Genomic DNA, 12,977 nt, shown 5'->3' with positions numbered 1-12,977 from the left:
GTTCCGCGGTTATCGCGTAAAGCAAAAACCGTGTATAGTCAAAATTATATCTCCAAGCCCCAGGCCCTTTAAATCACCCAGGGGGCTCCCAGCTGCAGAGGTGGCTGGTAGCTCCTGTGGCAAACTAAAGGGCCCGAGGCTCCAGCCACTGTGGAGATCCGGGCCCTTTAAATGCCAGCCCCAGCCCGGCTGCCAAAGCTGCTGGCGGGATTTAAAGGGCTCCGCCGGGCTTCCCGCCACAGTGGCCCAGGACCTTTAAATCTTGAAGCCACGCCCCCCTCGCTTGAGGCCACGCCCCCCACTCCAGCCGTTCGTGTAAAGTTGAAATCGCGCATGTTAAATGCGCGTAAGTTGCAAGAGACCTGTACTGCTATAAGCTCTTTTATACCAGTATCACTGTATTCACGCTAGGGGTTGCTTGTTAAAACTATTTCAATAAAAAAGTCACACCGCTAACCAAAATAGTTGTACCAGGACAAAAAAATAACCAAAAGGTTAAATATTAAAAAAAAAAAAGTTAAATTTAGATATAAAAAGGAATCTAATTTGTATATTTCTGTGTTAACTGCCACAAATCCACAGTACTTTGTAAACTCTCCATTTTCCTGTGACATACAGCATATGGTCAGTGAAGTGGCATTTACTCAGTTTTATGCTAATCTGTACGCCACCATAACACTTCATTTATTGTATTAGGGTTGACTTACAAAACATGCTGTGAGTGGGAGTGGTTCTGTAAAGCCTGTGCACAGACTTTAGTTTTAAGCAGTATATGCAGTAGATCAGCACTATCAGTACAACAATATTTATTTGTTTCATCCTAAATGACTGTTGTTTTGTATTTGTAACTGCCCAAGAAGGTGCATCTGACATAAACAGCAGTTGGTAATATTTGGTAATATTGCAGCGTAGCCTATCATAGTGCCAAGTTTTCATGCTGTTCTTTGGGTATTCTTTTCAATATTAAACTAAGGTACCAGAAAAAAATAATTACGACACTTTAAAGAATTTTCATTCAGTCAAATACATGCCCATCAAAATGGGACATCAAGAAATTACAAATAGCAGAGAACAAGGGATGAGGCAGCAAAGGTGGTGTAAAGCTCATCTTAGCACCTGCCTGTTTATAGGGCCATTGGGTACATGCTACACTGAGTTTCCTAGCCTGGGCCAACCAATTTGTGGTAGTGGGATCAAGATAGCACACTAAAAAAAGCTGCATAGATGTTGCAGTTTGGGCTGTAGTTCAGGTTCTCCAGCCAAGGGGGCTTAAAAATCCATGCTTCAGCCCAAGCTGCAACATCCAAGCGATGTCTGCACAGCTATTTTTAGTATGCTAGTGTGCAAGTCCCATTAGCATAAGTCTGTTGACCTGGGCTTCAAGCCTCGCTCCCAGATCTAGTGCAGACAGATCCATCGTGTGTAGATTTGTCTCCTGACACAATTACAGGACCCTGAGGGTTGATCTAATTTATACTGGCTGTTAACAGTCCCCACCTGCTGAAACCACAGGGATTAGTGCAGCCTAGGTGGGCCGTGACCACACCCTGTTTTCTCTGGCCACACTTCCTACACCAGGAGCAGGGAAGGACTAGTTTAAGAGCTTCTTTACCACTAGAGAGCCCATAGGCACTAGGGTGATCTTAACAGGGCCAAACACTAAGTTCTACAGACGGAATCTACTAGTGTTGTGACACAAAGTGATCACGCCATACCACAGCATCGGGTCCAGTTTATTTCTAACTGTTTACAAAATTTAAAATATCCAAGTTCATCAGGATTTTGTAAACTACACAAATAGCTCTCTAGCCAAGACAACTACTAAGAAAACTAATTTACATTTTATACCCTATCACACAAATTTCCACTCTGCAAGCTCCACCACAATCAGAAAGGACAGTGACCTAACTTCTTAAAAATAAAGATTCAAACTATTAAAATATAACTAACATTACGGAATACAATTTTCTTTTTCTATATATTCAAATATTTTGTCCCTAAAAGTAAGAGTAGGAGAGAAATCTGATCAATTCTACTTATTAGGAAAACAAAGGAAGTTGATCTCTATTTACTTCACAGCTAAACAGGTTAAACAATTCATAGACTAAATGACCTGAGATCTGGCTTAAACTGATGAAATTCAGAGCCAGCATTGAAAGAGGCAGTTTTCTACTGGACTTAGCACAGGGCTAGGACCAAAACTCCCGAGTTCTAACCTGTTCCTGCCACTGATTTGCTCAGTGGCCTTGAGCAAGTCACTTAACCTCCATATCTCAAATTCCTTGCCTCTAGGATACTACTACTTACTTAAATCACATGAGTATAGAGAGGATTATTAAGGCAGCCTGGTGTGATTACATCAATTTACTAGGCAAGGCAAAAATAAACATACAAAACCTCACTAATTTTCCACCCTTACCACCAAGACGATAATAAACAAATTGATGATATAAATATTATAAATATTTTAATAGGCAAGTATTATTTTATATACATACATATTTTTTATCTAATCATTCCAGGTGAGTGGACAAAAATATTTTTGCAAGGCTGAGTTAGTATTTACACAGTACTCTGAAACATATAGTGGTGCGCATTACTTGCACTACTACTAATAAATTCTATATGTAACCAACCCCTTAGGCTGCATATTGGGGTTTGCAAACAGAATCCTTGCTAAAATCAACCAGAGTTTATATATATATATTTTTAAAAGGGTGGCAGTTTTAAATATATCAGTTCAGTGGCTCTCTCATCTTCTCTTTATGCATACAGCTAATGACATATCAATTTTTGTGTATTTTAATGACAAAAGGAATAATAATAAATAATAAGCAATAAAAATAATACATGCTAAATAAAGCACAGATGTCATTTTGTATTCTTACAACAGTCAGGGAGCTCTGGGATGGGGTGGGGGACAGAGAGGGAGAATACTATCTCTCCCTTCCAGCGGTTAGAAAGGGGCAGGGTGGTTCATGTATTTCATGGTCTAGGAATGGTAACTTGTTAGGAATCCTGCAAGCTCAAGAGGAGATTCTCCATCAGGAGGGGCAGCAAGGGGGTCTATGACATCGCCTTCCACATTGATGGCTCTCTTGCTGGGACTGGTGGCATGGATGTCTTTGGTCGGGTGTGGAATCTGCCTACTGGGCACTGTATCATGTTCCTGGAGGGCCACCTGAAGGAAATCTATGGGATTAACTTCTCCCCAAATGAATATCACATAGCAACTGGCAGCGGGGACAATACATGCAAAGTGTGGGACCTCCGCCAGAGGAAGTGTGTCTACACCATACCTGCCCACCAGAACCTGGTGACCGGAGTGAAGTTTGAACCTACGCCTGGTAACTTCCTGCTCACCGGTGCTTATGATAACACAGCCAAGATCTGGACTCACCCAGGCTGGTCCCCTCTGAAAACGCTGGCTGGCCACAAGGCAAAAGTAATGGGACTGGATATCTCCTCAGATGGACAGCTAATAGCAACATGCTCATATGACAGGACCTTCAAATTGTGCATGGCAGAGTAGCTCTGAGCTGCCAGTGACCCAGGACGGGGAATATCACAGACTGGGCTGTCCCTGCATTTTTATATTAAAAAATCCTGATACTTTCCTCTTTCCAAGAGCTTGGGAATGGTTTGGATTTCTGGATGCTGGGAATGTTTCATCTTTCATATTGACTTGGTAAATCTTTGAAACCTGGACTTAACTCCTAGTAATGTAACTGCAAATGACCTGTCATTGTCTTTCCTTGAAAACAAAACATTTATCAACAGAGATGGGCATGAGTTGCACTTCCTCAGAGACTGAGAGGGTCAAACCCAGTGTTCCAGTTTAGACATATCTCTGCTCAGAAATAATGACTTCATCAGATAAAGAGGGTAAGGGAAGAACCCAAAGGAGAAAAAGCTTTGTACTCTTGAGTGTTTCAGTGGTAACTAGTTAGGTATAGGGCAAGTCCTGAGCTTTTAAATATAGCACTTTACATATGTATACTGCAAATGGACTGGCTTGTTAACACTTCTTTTCATTGTTTGGAGCGAAGTTAGGCTGCAGTACATATGTGCATTGAATGAGACAGGATTCCTTTGTTATTAAGAGGAATGCATTGAATGAGGTATGCTCCCATGGAGCCTGTAGTAAAGCGCAAATTAAGTGAAAAAGTGCTTTATAGTTCTGCCTTACTTACTAATTAATATACATATCACTGTAGTATCACAATGCGTATTCAAGGGCAGCATAGTCACAGTTATGCTGGTCATTTTAACATTAGTATTTTATGCTTTTAAGTGCTTGACCAAACAACCTTAATGCACTCTTATCTTTTATTGAATGGAATATTTAAATATGCTCAGATACTAAGGTGATGAGCATGTTTAGAAATTCAAAGATTAGACAAATCAGTCAAACAGATTTGCATATCATAGTTGTGCCAACCCCTCCAAGTGCAATTTGAATTGGGTTCATGATTTTTGGTGAGAATTAAGTGGCATAGGTTTGCAGGCACTGAATCTCATTGGGATCCAAGATCATATTGTACAGGATGTACCAAGTTCTCTGACCCAAAGCTCTCTGGATCCTGTGATTACTAACCTGTTATCACCACTATGAATAGGTGCACCATGATCCAGGAATACTTGTGGGGATCACAGTTAAGTAGAAGCACCCCAAACAAGTAGAAAGAGATACTGGAGTAGCAAGGTCATCAGAAGAGTGATCTTTTAATGCCAGGAATTCTCAGCTCCCACTAAGATGTACAGTACATTTGCATTTGCTATGTAACCCCAGAAGGAGCACGTTCATGAGGGAGATTGAGCCCCCAACAGTGATTAACACAGTGATGCTGGCTGGTTGAGCCAGGACTCAGTCCTAACCTCTGTAGACTACCACATAACAGAATTCAAATAACTGGAGAAGCTAAAAATGGTGACATGCTGGTGAAAGTCAGATGCAGAGACTAGAATAAAAGCTTTATCGTTGTTTTCTTTTTTTCTGACTTTCTGCTAGATCAGGGCGCTCAATTAAAATAGCGCATCTCTCTCACTGAGAAACCAAGTGAAGCTTCTGTTGACACTCCTTATCACAACAGGGGTGGGCAAACTTTTTGGGCCGAGGGCCACATCTGGGTGTGGAAATTGTATGCAGGGGCTGGGGCAGGGGTTTGGGGTGCGTGAGGAAGTGCGGGGTGCAGGAGTGGTGCAGGGTGCAGAAGGGAGCTCAGAGCAGGGAATTGAGGTGCAGGATGCACAAGGGGGCTTGGGGCAGGGTGTTGGGGTGCAGGAGGGGTGTGAGGTGCAGGCAGGGAGTTGGGGGATGGGGTGCAGGAGGGGTTCGGGCTCCAGCCTGACACAGCTTACCTAAAGCGGCTCCAGGGTGGCAGCGGCATGCACCAGGGCCAGGGCAGGCTCCATGAAGCACTGCGGCCCTTGGGGGAGGGGGAGGGCAGAGGGCTCCGCATGCGCTGTCCTTGCCGCGCCTCTAGGTACCTCCCCCGAAGATCCCATTGGCCACGGTTCCCCATTCTCGGCCAATGGAAGCTACAGAGGGCGGTGCCTGGAGGCAAGGGCAACACACAGAGCCCTCTGCCCCCTCACCCAGGAGCTGCAGGGAACTGGTGCCTGCTGCTTCTGCAGAGTGGCGCGGGGCCCGTGGGGGGCAATCCCACGGGCTGAATCCAAAGCCCCGAGGGGCCGAATCCGGCCCGCCGGACGTAGTTTGCCCACCCCTGCCTTATCATATGAGGTAAGCTCAGGCACACAGGAGAAACAGCAAGTGATTTACCCAAGTGATTGTATGGAAATAAGGTTCATATTGAACATTCACTAGCAAATATTAGCCTCAAAATCCGCCTCCCCCTATAAAATAGTTATCTGGGTTATATGAACAATTTGCAAGAGGGGAGACAGGGGACAGAGGAAACCAGTGCTAGTCAAACACCACATAACTCTAACTTGAATCAAGGTTGATTCAAGTGCATTCAAGATTGAAGTAAAAAAAGCTCACATAGCACTAACATATATTTGTAAATCAAGATATGTAGTCAGTCAGCCATGTAATTTTATTCTAAATGAAAAATGTTTAAAAGTTTTGGTTTTAGTATATATAAAATTTGCAGTTTCATGAGGGCTGTCTGGAAGGTAATAATTTACTCTTTGTGTCCCTTAACATGTAATGCACCATATATAATAATAATAGAACCTCTTGAATGAATTACTGCATTGTACATAACTCACTAGAATCAATTATTCTGTTCTTTCTTCCTGAATTGAATGCCTTTAGAAAATCATCTTCAAGAGTTTCAATAATTTTGCATATCCATGTGTCAAAAGCTGCCACTATACAACTGGAAAAAATTCTAATTAGAGTTAGCAATAAATATTTAGAAGTTATACTTTGATGCTTTCACTTCCAATATCAAACCTGTACCTCAGTGTTGGCAGCTTTCAAAAATACTCATGGAAACATAACAGAGTCTTTGAAGTCCTGTCCCCCCCTTCCTTACAATGCACTTCAGTATAATAATACAACAGTGTAATTGAATATAGGGTAGCAAAGAAAAAGAAATTACTGATGAAGGTGCAAAACACCAAAGTAAACAATAGTCTTAACTGTATTTTTTATGTGTTTGGTCTTATTCCTAATTCTCAATTACACTTAATTGTGCAATATGTGTTTTTATATTTTTGATGTGCAGCATCCCCCATATGCACATGTGGCATATACATGCACTCTTGCACACAAACCTGTATAGACATTAGCCCATGACACGATGTGCAGTAATGCCAGATACTTGGCCTTCAAACATATGAGAAGAACAGGTATGAGGCACACTGCTTTAAACATGTTATTATTGCTTTTATTAAATCACTTATGTTATGGAAATGACAATGAACAGATGAGGAGTTGGAACTTTGTCTGGTAAATCTGAGCAGACAGCACCTTCTGACCTTAGCTCCTAACAGGTTAGTACCTTACACTAGTATTTTCCCCATCTTCTGATACACTTATTTGGCCAGATCCTTTGGTTTCAGGGAGCCTGTACTGATTAACGAATCCCAAACTGTGAAGTCGTATTGGATCACCGCCGCCCAGGAGCCACCTGAGGTAAGCACCGACTGGCCGGAGTCCGCACCCCGAACTCCCTACCCCAGGTTGGAACCCCCTCCCATATCCAAACTCCCTCCTGGTCCCCACACACCCTCCTCGACTTCAACACCCTGCCTCAACCCTAAGCCCCCTCCGGCACTCCAAACCCCTCAGACCCAGCCTGAAGCCCCCTCCTGCACCCCAAACCCCTCATCCCCGGGCCCACTCCAGAGCCCACCTCCCCAGCTGTAGCCTGCGTCCCCTTCCACACTCCAAACCTCTTGCCCCCAGCCCTGAGGCCTCTTCTGCACTCCAAACCCCTCATCCCCAGCCCTACCCCAGAGCCCGCACCCCCAGGTGGAAGCCTCACCCCCTCCCGCACCCCCAACCCCTGCCCCAGCCCCCTCCCGCACCCTGAACCAGGGCCGGATTAACCTTTTGTGGGCCCCGGCACCAAACATATTTGTGGGCCCCATGTAGTCACTGTGGGCTCCGAGTGTAGGCCTGGTGTGGCAGTGCCATTGGTGCAATAGTATATCCGGTACTGAATCTCAGAGGCATTTTTCATTTTGATCACACACCCCTACATGACTATATGCATTGCCATACACAGCTCCCTCAGCTCCCGGTTTTTCTCATTGAGCTGTACACCCATGTGGGTTTATCAGTGTCCACAGTGAGTAGAACTTTCATAGTGATCGGGGAAACTCCCCACAGATTTATCTCCTTCCTCATTCAGACCTTCTCTAGCCATGTCTCCAGTACCCCCCCGTCACCAGTCACGGCATGTGGTCCTAGTCTCAGCTCAAAGTTCTAAAGCCAGGAGATACCTGATCAATTCTGACAGATCCCTCCCTCAGCCGCCGTCCTGCCATGTGAGCAAGCAACCTGCAAACACCATTTCCCCAAAGCGAGGACTTAGCCCTTGGGAATCTGAAGACACCAGCCTCTCTCCCTCTGCTCCCATCTACATGCTAGTCTGCTACCTGGTCACCACCACCTCTCCCCATACGTGTTTCCTTTCTACTTTGGACATGCTCCCACCCAGCTGGGGCTCTTCTCCCGCTGCAAGCCTGACCTGCTCCCCTTGACATTCCTTTCCTACTGGCGACCTCTGTTCCTTGAGGTTAACTCCACTCTCTTTATCTGCTCTAGCTTAATGGCCCCCAGTAGTCACAGAGCCACCTGCCGCTTCTCTGGCTACAGCCATGGGGCCAATTGCCAGAGGCCAGCCTTAGACAGCTGCAGCTACTAGCTGCAGGAGGGGTGGCAATTCCAAGGCTGAGCATGCTTGAACCTTGCAACGGCAGCACTAGGGACTCTAAATCGTCAGCCCTGGCCCTAGGCAGCTAAAGACTCTGGAGCTAGGCACTTCTCTCCTCTAGGCCATGGCTTTAAGTACCTGAGATTCCCATCACCTGTAGCAGAGGCCACCAATTCCCACATACCCCTCAGCTAGCACATAGTCATGCAGAAAGTGCAGCCTGAATGATTTTGGAGGCTGGGGTGCCAGGAGGTTCCCATCCCTGAGCAGCAGCTCTGCAACAAGCTCACATGCCCCCCTCTGCTGTGAGACCAAGACCCTGTGAAGACAGTGGAGTTACCCTGTGTATAACCAGTTCTGTCCAAAGCCTGTTGAAGTGAGTGGGAGTCTTTTCATTGTCTTTAATGGGCTGTGTATAGAAGCAAAGGCCCCATTCTAGACTCTAGGAGCAAAGTGCAGTCTATGCTGCACTAGTTTACTATTGTAACAAGAAGGTCTCACATTAGCTAGTGAATAAGCAACACCTCCAAGAGCACCTAACTTGTTCTGAAAGGCTTCCCACCCAATTACTAAATGTAACCCTGCTTTGCTTACAAGGGCTGAAAATATCGGGTAGTATGGTCACAAAAGCAAGGCACTTCTGAATTCAGCAGGGATTTTGGATGTGCACAGAACACAAAGAGGACTGGTTCCCGCATGGTTACAGACTGCAGTAAAGTGGAACAATTTTCAGCTTCTGTGATTGGAAGATATCTGGATCCATATTATAAGACTGTCCTACATAAATGAGGAAAAGTTGAGGTACCTTTATTATTCTTTTGTTCCATTCTTCGTTTCTATGGGGAATTTGCCAGTGCAATATTACTGTCTTCCTTTTAAAGAAACAAAACTAAAAAAATAAAATGGCAATGGCTGTTGAAAATAGCAATTCCAGTCCTAGTTAACACTGGGAAGACCCCAGCATTTGTTGCTCAATTTTATCCTACTTTTTCTACAGCAAATTACAGTGGATCAGCATATTTGATTTGGGAGAAATGATGTAACAGTTGCCCAAATTGAGCTTAAGCACTCCTGAATTTTGAGGGTGTTCAAATCTGGAAGGCAGGTGCTAGATTCCCTTTCTGAATATTAGATAAATCTAGAAAACAAAAGTAAATTTCTATTTTCATGGCTCAGATGTGGAAATCCTCCTGTACTGTATCTGAAGCTGCCCAGGTCCTCTAGCAGAGCCTCCCCTCCCTTACTTATCATTTTAACTGCTAGTGCAAGGGTCGGCAACCTTTCAGAAGTGGTGTGCCGAGTCTTCATTTATTCACTCTAATTTAAGGTTTTGCGTGCCAGTAATAGTTTTAATGTTTTTAGAAGGTCTCTTTCTAGAAGTCTATAATATATAAGTAAACTATTGTTGTATGTAAAGTAAATAAAGTTTTTAAAATGTTTAAGAAGCTTCATTTAAAATTAAATTGAAATGCAGAGCCCTCCTGGACCAGTGGCCAGGACCTGGGCAGCATGAGTGCCACTGCAAATCAGCTCGCGTGCCGCATACGGTTGCCTACCCCTGTTCTAGTGCGATCCACATACCTCCCTTTCTAGGTTTCAGATAGAGGGGTGAACTGTCCATTTAGTCCACCCAGTTCCTTCTTTGGGGGCTGCCAGGCGAGGTCACACCAGCACCCCTAAGCTAGTCTGGGGAAGTCTTCTGAGGGGGATATCTGGGGCAAAGCCTTCTACTTCGTGGGCACACTTGTTCCCCATTCACAGTGCCACCCTCTTCTAGCAGCCAGCTTTCCATTCACAGCAAGCTACAGCACATGGAGTCTCTCAGCTTCCCTACTCCCTCCCTTTCCTGTTGATAGCAGCAAGGGAATGCTGCGAAATGTAGTTCCTTCCCTGCTCCAGGGCCAGCTCTATAGGCAGGGAGCTGGCCAAGGAACTACATCTCCCAGGGTCCCAGGGGTTCACAGCTCCCATGCTGGATCTGGGCAGCCCTGAGGCTCTGTTTCTACAGAGGGGAGGAAGCGAGTGTTAGGGGCCCGCTTCTGAGCTTGGGCCTGGCACTCTGGTGCCATGGTAAATCCGGTACTGCCCCAAACCCCTCATTTCTGGCCCCATCCCAGAGCCCGCACCACTAGCTGAAGCTGTCACCCCCCCCAACCCCAATCCCCTGCCCCACCCCAGTGAAAGTGAGTGAGAGTCGGGTAAAGTGAGCGACAGAGGGAGGGGGGCTGGAGTGAGTGGGGATGAGGCCTCAAAGAAGGGGCGTGGCAGGGGCAGAGCCTCAGGACAGAGGTGTGGCAGGGGTGGGACAAGGGTGTTCGGTTTTGTGTAATTAGAAAGTTGGCAACCCTAGTATGTATGTATCCAAGAAAAAAATATGGCCCTAGCAAAGAGTGTGCTGTAAACATAATCCATGCTTTTTAAATATAAATAATTGAAATTAGAAATGTCCAAATGAAGTTACCACACCCACAGACTATAAATATTACTGAATAACTTTATCATTGTTACTGTTCCTGGCACTGGTATGGAAGTAAATTTCAACAGTGTTTCACCAGTGACCGAGCAATTCTTAACATCTTGTATTCAGTAAAAAAAACAACCCATGAAATTAGAAGAAAAAAAATAAAAACAAAAAGAGCTAGTTTAATTAATTTTAAAAGGCAACATTTCCCATTCAGTTATGAAAAGTTGTTCATTTCTCCATGAAGTTATTGTGTTTTTATGATAAGGTTACAAGTTATTGGTCATTTAAAAAAAAATAATCATGTCTGAACATATTGGTTATAGTGGCTAATATAACTGAAACTAAGGAATATAATTGCTCCTGAATGTATGAGTACATTCATCAATGTTAAAGGGAGACATGCATGCATATTAAAAGGTGAATATAGAAAACCAAAAAACAGACTTCAGGTTAAACTTAAAGGACCAACATTTCATCTATCTTAACATTTCTATCTCCTACATCCTTCAACATGTTCACTGGCATCCACCGGTTTCCAGAATCCAATGCAAAGTATGGGAGCTGTGTATAAATCTTCCTTCACTGGCATTTTCCAGTTTCCAGACCATTTTCTAGACTACTTAAATCCCAGATTTATGGTTTATTCCTACAGCTTTGTACAAACAATATTAACCAAAAAGAAAATGAGTTTTGGATTATATTTTATCAAATACCAATGGCCAGATCATCAGGTTGTTGTCATTCAGAATAGCTTCATTCAAGTTACGGACCATGCTGATTTGCACCAGTAAAGGATTTGGCCTGATATTTTTAACTGCTTTTCTAACACTAGCTCTATCCACTGACAAAAACAATGGTTGCAACATGGCCAAAGTGCCAGTTTGTCAATGGGGCAAAACTAAAAACAAAACACAGAGAATAAAATCCTGGCCCCACTGAAGTCAATGACAAAACTCTCACGGTTACCAATAAGGCCAGGACTTCACCCCTAATGCTAGTTTTCTTTGTGACTGTGAATGAGTGTACATACTCTGTCCCATCACTATTTATATCATGTCATAGGACATCCTTCCAAAAACACACCCATTTGAGTGCTCAAAACCCAGGCCCGCCCGGAGGGGACAGGGGTAAGTGCGTCATTTTGCCCCGGGCCCTGCATGGGCCCCGCGAGCCGCTCTGGGTTATCGGTGGCACTTCAGCAGCGAGCCCTTCACTCGCTCTGGGTCTTCGGCGGCGGGTCCTTCAGTACAGCGGAAGACGGAGCGAGTGAAGGACCCGCCGCTGAAGTGCTGCTGAAGCCTCGGAGCACTACCCGGTGAGTACAAGCGCCACAAGCGGCAGAAAAGGGGGAAAAAAAGAAGCCGCGATCGGCAGCACTTAGGCTGCTCTACCACAGTCGCTTCATTCTTCAGCTGTATTCGGCTGCGGGTCCTTCCCTCCAAGAGGGACCCGCTGCTGAATTGCCACCGAAGACTCGGCCCTGCCCCAGGCCCCTTGAAACTTCAGGGCGGCCCTGTCAAACCCTACAATGGCCGATAAAAATATGCATTTGCATTAACACAAACTTGTGCTCTTAGAAATTTTGCAGGCACATTCTTGAAGGCTGCTTTTATTTTAATTGTAATTTTGTTATTTTAAAACCTTTATTAAAGATACAATGAAACCTGTCTGAGAAACCATGCCTGTTAGGCAGCCTCTTGTCTTGAAAGTATCCCTGAAGCTACTGATCAATTTCCTATATTTCTTTTAGAAGGCCGTCTCCAATAATCCTTATTTTTAACTGATTCCCTAAGTGGTCTCTTAAGATAGTATTTAATAAATAAATATGTAGAATATTTTTTCTGAAAACGTAATTGTCCATGCATTATGTAGATAAAGCATTCTATTAGATCCTTTGGCCAGATCCTCAGCTGGTGTAAATTGGGGGCAGTTCCTTGACTTCAATGGAGGTATGGCAATTTACACTAGTTGAGGGTTTGGCCCATTATTTTTAGGTTCCATAGTTAAGGTACAAAACTAAGAGGTACACATTTATAGCACAATGATAAAGGATTAACTGCATAACTCCCAACAATAACAGAAGATGCATATGTAATTCGTCATTCATTAGCCTGGAAAATTAGTCCTGATTGCACAACTGTCGAAAAAATAAGTATTAT

General features: G+C 44.3%; 1 protein-coding gene and 1 pseudogene across 3 annotated transcripts in view; one reads left to right on the top strand and one right to left on the bottom strand.

Annotated features, from left to right (window-relative positions):
* The window catches only part of PTPRD (protein tyrosine phosphatase receptor type D), a 1,010,945-nt gene that overhangs the window by 321,482 nt on the left and 676,486 nt on the right, over window positions 1-12,977 (bottom strand). The window lies entirely within an intron of this gene.
* LOC120407954 lies at window positions 334-3,532 on the top strand (annotated as a pseudogene).

The sequence above is a fragment of the Mauremys reevesii genome, linkage group 6 (genome assembly GCF_016161935.1).
Source record: "Mauremys reevesii isolate NIE-2019 linkage group 6, ASM1616193v1, whole genome shotgun sequence".
Lineage (NCBI taxonomy): Eukaryota > Metazoa > Chordata > Testudines > Geoemydidae > Mauremys > Mauremys reevesii.
The sequence above is the reverse complement of the archived record's forward strand: the minus strand, read 5'-3'. Positions and strand labels throughout refer to the sequence as shown.